Consider the following 7,430-nt stretch of genomic DNA (forward strand, 5'->3'; position numbering starts at 1 on the left):
GTCAGCTCTTTCCCATTTTTAGCTTTGGTTTTCATTTCCTGTTTTCTTTTGATGGTTTCTTGTCTCTACTGGGTTTAGCTCTCTTTGATTGTTGCCACCCGTGTCTTGTTACCTTGCTGTGTCTGAGTCTGGCATCTTTATTTCTGTTTGTCACAGGTTAGTTTACCTTCACTGCACGACGTGTGGAACTTTCAACATGATGAGTATAGTAATAAACAAAGAAATAAGTGGGGACCTCCAGATGCTGAAGCACTGAACTAAAACTTAACAGTGGAAACAAACATATTTTGGATCAGTAGCTGCTGTGTGTGTTGCATCATATTGCTGTAATTGTTTATATGCTTTATATATTCTGAGCTAAGTTGATCTATAGTGTTACATCATATTCTATAAGGATGTTATGTGTTTGTAGACTTTCTGCCCAGTTTGACCCATTTAGCAGACGTCAGCCTGTTTAAGGCTCTGATGTCTATTCTGTGTGACTTACAGCAGTTATGACATGGTCTGATTTTCTCACCCAATAAAGGAATATTTCATATATCAGTCTACTCTTCATTCTATCAGACACAGTTATCACAGCTCGTACATTTGCTTTTTACACAAATTTAGTAATGCCAACGTATTAAAAAGAACAATATTTGACTCATATATAACACATCTGTATACACACTGTCACAGATACTCGTCTTTGAGTGAAGATTTAAGGTGATAGGGTTTTTGACTGAAATTCTAAGACGCCATTGGGCTGTTACTCAGTACTGATTAGCAGGTTTCTGCCTCTGTGTAAGGCTCTTATACGTCCAAATATGGGCAGGTGTGGAAACAAAAACCAAACAGCTGGCGTCATCATTTTGGTCCAAACCGAACAGTGAAAAGTCAAAAAGAAGAATCCCTAAAACATCTCCAGGTTAAACGTTGAGCATTCGACATCCGTGCATCATTTGTGTTTAAATTTACGCCCTGGTTTCCTGTAAAAACTCCGGCTTATTTCTGCTCTGTCAACAGGATTATTTCACTTTCACTCACTGATGGTTTTGCTCACCGTGTGTCCCTGAAATGACTGGCTGACAACAACTTTCTAAGTATTTTGAAACAGATCTTTCCTTCAGGCTGTATCTGTGGTGGAATTATGTATGAAGCAAAACACACATTTATTTTCTTCGTGTAATCCTTTTATACCCACGGAAATCTCCAGTCGCACACTGAGCATTTTCGCTGCAAGGCCTGTGTTCAATCAATTTTTTACTACGAGCATCAGCAGGGGATACTTGACCTCCACCAAAAAGGAGGCATCTGTCCCTCGAGGGTGTCATTAAAGGGGTGGGAAACAAAGAAGGAAGGACTGCATAAGCAATCATAAGAAAAAATGCCACAAAAAGATTGAAAGATAACAAGAAACAGATGAGAGGATGCTGAGTAGAAGAGGACAGCTGGTCAGCTGTTGTCCTGGAGGTGCTAAAGCCCAGACTTTGTCCAAATACAGCAGCTGTAAAACAATAAACAAGTGTAGAGGAAGGAAGGGGGAGAGGAGGGCACATGAGGGCAGGGGGATGACGGAGCGAGGCCGTAGGAGGACGGGGAATTAAAAGCACAAACACAGGCACAAATAATGGGAGCAGCAGAGGGAGCAGCAGGCCACAGAAGGATGAAAAATCAAAGGCAGAAAGAGGGACAGAGGCCCGTTCCTCTGGCCTTTCAGCATGAGGAGTATGTGTCAGAGGAGGCGGGAGGAGGAGGAAGGACAACACCTCTGAGTGCTATTCTGCCACTGTTAGTTCAGACCGAGCGCCCTCGTAAAGAGGCCAAGAGACTGGGGGCCGTTTACGGTGCCAGCTTTTTTAGAAACAGATGTTTTACTGGATCAACCTGGCACTGTAGCAGCGAGGGGGGAGGACAGGTAATAAAGACCGGAGCTGACAGACACAGAAAGAAGCTGAAAGGCACAGAGGAAGAAGAAAGGAAGAGGAAGAAAAGGCTGAAATAATGAGGCTGGCAAAGACAGAGATGGAGGTCATTCTCAGGATTTTTTGTTTCTGCCAGACTCCGGAGAGAAATTCTTTTTTATTTGATAATTGTAGAAACTGGAGGCACAAAACAACAGTACATAGATGCAGTATTTATGAAGAAACAGTACTGCAGAGCCAAAGAACAAACAAAGAGAGAAAGGAAAGGGCTGCGCTCTGTGCTCCTTTATGTTTCAGACATAAAATATAACCTGTGGTAAGACTTTATGGAAGCCCGTCATTTCATGTCACCATCAGCAGGTGATCAGTGGAAACACCATTGAGCTCGTTGTTGGACTCACTCATGTTGAGCAGCCCTCCGTACTTTAGCCACAGCTAACCGAATTAGCATGCATAAATGTGCCTGATCACAGCCTCGAGAGCTTTGGGACTATTCGCAGTTTAATTCAGTGTGTTGTAACGTGAGGGACTCCACTTTAGCTTTTACCATCTAGATTTGATCCAAAGTGACCATTTTAACAGGCGAGGGTGGAGCCAAAGCCATGTTTCAGGTTTAGTTACTATGCTGATCACGTTAAAAGTGAGTGATGGAACAAAGGCGATGGCATCGTCCTGTCAAGGGTTTTTCACAAGTTCTCCGATGTAGACCTCTGATCTGTTATCTGACATATTTTGAACTTTTTGGGTTTAGCTTGCAGTGAAACCGAGCTAACAGTAAGGAGACGTCTGAAGGCGTGGGCTTGCAGCGATGGCTAAAGGCGTGGGTTCGCTGCAACGGCGTGGGTTTGCAGCGACGGCTGAAGGCGTGGGTTCGCTGCAACGGCGTGGGTTTGCAGCGACGGCTGAAGGCGTGGGTTCGCTGCAACGGCGTGGGTTTGCAGCGATGGCGTGGGTTCAAAAAGTGTGTGTGCGTGTTAGTCCCCATAGGGAAATAGTTCCTCTGCATTTAACCCATTCACCCAGTGAAGCAGTGGGCAGCCGCCAGTGCAGCGCCCGGGGAGCAGTGTGTAGGGACGGTACCTTGCTCAGGGGTACCTCAGGGTAGCCGTTCAGTGGAGTCGAACCCCCGACCTTCCGATCATGGGGCCACCACTCTACCTACTGAGCTATCCCTGCCCCCACGCCGCTGCAACGGCGTGGGTTTGCAGCGATGGCTAAAGGCGTGAGTTTGCAGCGACAGCGTGGGTTTGCAGCGACGGCTGAAGGCGTGGGCTCGCAGCGACGGCGTGGGTTCGCTGCAACGGCGTGGGTTTGCAGCGATGGCTAAAGGCTTGGGTTTGCAGCGACAGCGTGGGTTTGCAGCGACGGCTGAAGGCGTGGGCTCGCAGCGACGGCGTGGGTTCGCTGCAACGGCGTGGGTTTGCAGCGATGGCTAAAGGCGTGGGTTAGCTGCAACGGCGTGGGTTTGCAGCGATGGCTAAAGGCGTGGGCTCGCAGCGACGGCGGGTTCGCTGCAACGTCGTGGGTTTGCAGCGATGGCTAAAGGCATGAGTTTGCAGTGACAGCGTGGGTTTGCAGCGACGGCTGAAGGCGTGGGCTCGCAGTGACGGCGTGGGTTTGCAGCGATGGCTAAAGGCGTGGGCTCGCAGCGACGGCGTGGGTTCGCTGCAACGGCGTGGGTTTGCAGCGACGGCTGAAGGCGTGGGTTCGCTGCAACGGCGTGGGTTTGCAGCGATGGCTAAAGGCGTGGGTTTGCAGCGACAGCGTGGGTTTGCAGCGACGGCTGAAGGCGTGGGTTCGCTGCAACGGCGTGGGTTTGCAGCGATGGCTAAAGGCGTGGGCTCGCAGCGACGGCGTGGGTTCGCTGCAACGGCGTGGGTTTGCAGCGACGGCTGAAGGCGTGGGTTCGCTGCAACGGCGTGGGTTTGCAGCGATGGCTAAAGACGTGGGTTTGCAGCGACAGCGTGGGCTCGCAGCGACGGCGTGGGTTCGCTGCAACGGCGTGGGTTTGCAGCGACGGCTGAAGGCGTGGGCTCGCAGCGACAGCGTGGGTTCGCAGCAACGGCGTGGGTTTGCAGCGACGGCTGAAGGCGTGGGCTCACAGCGACGGCGTGGGTTCGCAGCGACGCCAAGGATCGTGGCTCAGTGAGACGAAGGTGCAGATCTAAATGTTTTTGACACCCTGATACATGGACAAATTATTCATTCGCATTCAGCGGTTGCAAAAATGCCCTACCCCCCAAAAACTGCCAGCTTCAGTTAAACTCATTTCCAGGTTCACGATCGCCCTCCACCACCACCTCCACCCATTCACCACCCACTCCTCCCTTCGGCACACCGGAGCTGCTTATTTACTTCCACTGCTGTGCCAAAGGGCTTTTTTTTTAACCCCGCAGGCTCTTAAAACTCGATTTTGACACATCGCTGCTGAGCGGAGTTTAATCTAACAGTCTGTAATTTGAAAACTCAACTTAAATTATCTTCTGTTTGACCAGGTCGGTGAAACGCTGATATTAGAGTAAACTTTGGCCCCCGTGAGCCCCTCTGTGCCAGAAAGGGGATTTTAAGGTGAGCACACATCGAGCATTTTCCTGTTCTTTAATTTATGAGCGGTGTCTCCTCCTCTCACACATCTCTCTGTATTCCTGTCTCTTTGCGCACTGACCCTGTTGTGTTGCCATACTCTTACTTCCACACACGCACACTTCACCCCTGCCCCTCCCTCTGCAGGTCAGCGCGCCGATCATGCCTTATTAATGAGAGAAACCACAACCTTGCAGATGAGAGACGAGAGGTTTGGGGAGGACAGATGGGGATGGAGGATGGAGAGCATTTGAGCGGGTGTGGGAGACAAATGGAGGCTCAGACAAAGGGGACAGAAACAGGCGTGACTTAATGAAAGCGAGGCAGCGTGACGGAAGAAGAGAGGCCGAATCCAATTCTGTGTTTTCATGAACTGGCTGCTACCTGAAGACTCGTGGAGTCCCACAGGTTGCAGGGCTTCCTCGCACTTGTATCTCGTCACGCTGTAAAGCGGATTACATGTCAGAGCCAAACAAAACCCCCGCAGCGCGCACACGCACGCTAACAGATATGAAAAGGTGTTTGGAAACGCAGCCAGGTGAAAGCCCGCTTACTTATCCGATTCTGCTGCATATCTGTGGGATCAGGCGGCTTCTGCTTCACCTGGAGAACATTTTGCATGACATCGCTCTGCAGTAAGTCGCGAAGAAACAGAAGAGAAGGAAAAAAAGAGAAAAGTCCCAGTCGCCCTGAATCCCATCAGCTGGATTTTAAAGGCTTTTATGTGCGATCGGAGGTCAATAGTGTTTGTTCTCTCAGGCGAATCCATCGACAAATTAAAGCTCCTTACTTTAGCTCTTTTAAATCAGCACAAAGCACAGCGGATAATGGTGATGCTTTACACTGTAGTGCAGCTGAAAAGTTTGTTTTTCCAGCACAAAGGCAAAAGTGAGGACGCTCTCAAAGTTTCCATGAGTAAAACAAAAACGGAAAACAAGACGTGAAAATGTTTAAAACAGCAGCATCGGAGCTGAAAGGTGCTCGTTATCAAAGACGAGCTCCTGTTTCTTCATGTTGCTGTAGACGGACTGCATGATGCTGAGACCAGAGGCCGGTGCTCTGACACCAGATGATGAGGATGATGATGAGAGCAGTGTCCCAAACTATGGGCCACACACCAAACCTAAAGATTGTTCCCATGAGCTACACCAACAGTGTGGGAGGAGACTCTCAAAGTCTCAACAACACTGTTCGAGCTTTACTTAATGCTCCGTAGCAAATATTTTTGGAAATGGGAAGTCCGTGACAGTTTCATCCTGCCCACAGATGATACACATTTCGCTTACTACTGTTAGTACTGTAACAGCATCTTTACAGGTCTACCTAAAAAATCAGTCAGACAACTACACAGCAAATCCAGCATGTCCAAATTAACACTGTCGGATTTGATTTCAACACTATTAAAGTGTCTATATGGGTCCACACCAGAGAGTGTTAATTTAACTCTTTTTGGAGAGTTGGTACGTTAACTCTGATTTAGTGTTAAACACCAAATCTGTCTGGAGTTGATAATTTAACACTTGGTGTTAAGAGTTTATATATTAACTCTCAAAGAGTATTTTAGTTTAACTACGTAAGAGTTATCTTCTAATTCATTCTAAAAAGCAGGAATTTTACTGTTCTGAACTTCTAGAAATTTCTTTTGGAAATAAACATTTACTAAAAAGATGCAATGGTTTTTGAAAAACATTTATTCTGAACTGTGCACCACAATTTCAAAACATTTTCTGAAAGATGTAACAGTGTACATGTTCTCACTTTCATTAGAATTTTGTTTATCAAAAGGTCTGACATGGTAAATGCAAATAACAGCATCTCATCACTTATTTCTTCAATACAATATGCATGTCCTTCATTCATCCCTTTGTGGAACTTCAACGCACTTCTGCTCTCCCCCATATTCCATCTTCACAAGCATATCCTGTGTGGAGATTGAATAAAAATTAGTTGACACTAATTAATGGCACAAATAATCCAGTAAACAATTGCAGCACAGAAAAAAAAAAAAGGAATCCTCTTTGAGCCATTACTGGTGTAAAGTATTTTCCCAAAAGACAAGGACACAGGCAACAGGTAATACTGAACTAAATGTAAAACCTCAACCTTTTTAATTTTTACCTAAACCGTGTGCACAAAACTCTGGAGGGATCTAAATGCTAACGTAGAATCCAGTCAGGACGTCAGCTACTGCTGTTTGCTCGTTTTTTTTATGGGCGATCGTTTTCAGGCTTCAAGTAGCACCATTATACCAACATTTCACATTCTAGACATTGTTTTAGGTGTATTTGACCAAAAGTTTGACTGAAAATTCACATGCAAGCTTTTTTTCAAGGCTGTGGTATTTGCCCGCAAACAATACCTTTCAGCTAGCTAAAACAGAATATTATGCTATCAGCGAGCAACATGGCTAATGCCTTTCACACAGCTTTGTCTCAACTCCAAAGAGCCACAGAAGTAAAAGCTCATGATAATAATTGAAATAATCTTTGAAAAAATGACTTACCAAGCATGGCAAACAACTCAAATATGTAGAGCAAAATGTTCTGAAACGGCTTCACTTCAGCTTCGATTGGAGCCATGCTGGGGGCGGAGTCTGTGAATTCACTCTATTGATGTCATAGCCCCTGTAGGAGTTCAGAGTTAAGAGGTCAAGAGTTAATGTTTCCATTGTAACACCTCCAGATTTGACAGAGAAACACTCATTTTTAACACTCGATTTTAACTACTATCATTTTACACCTCAGAGTTACATTAAAAGAATGTGACTCTGCTTAGAGTAAAATTAACTCTACTTTTGCAAGAAGACTATTAACACCAAAACATTTAACACCAGGAAAGCAGCAGGACCAGACGGCATCCCAGGTCGTATCCTCAGAGACTGCGCATACCAGCTAGCTCCTGTGTTCACTGAGATATTCAACATCTCTTTATCTCAGTCGGTGA

The 7,430-nt window shown here is 46.4% G+C and overlaps 1 long non-coding RNA gene across 1 annotated transcript; it reads right to left on the reverse strand.

Annotated features, from left to right (window-relative positions):
- Nucleotides 1–6,160: 6,160 nt before the first annotated feature.
- LOC145428640 (uncharacterized) lies at nucleotides 6,161–7,129 on the reverse strand. Its single transcript, XR_013908946.1, has 2 exons — nucleotides 6,991–7,129; nucleotides 6,161–6,408 (listed from the first exon to the last, which is right to left on the reverse strand). It is a non-coding gene; the product is annotated as an uncharacterized LOC145428640 (long non-coding RNA).
- Between the last annotated feature and the right edge of the window lie 301 nt (nucleotides 7,130–7,430).

The sequence above is a fragment of the Astatotilapia calliptera genome, chromosome 5, assembly GCF_964374335.1.
Source record: "Astatotilapia calliptera chromosome 5, fAstCal68.1, whole genome shotgun sequence".
Taxonomy (NCBI): Eukaryota; Metazoa; Chordata; class Actinopteri; order Cichliformes; family Cichlidae; genus Astatotilapia; species Astatotilapia calliptera.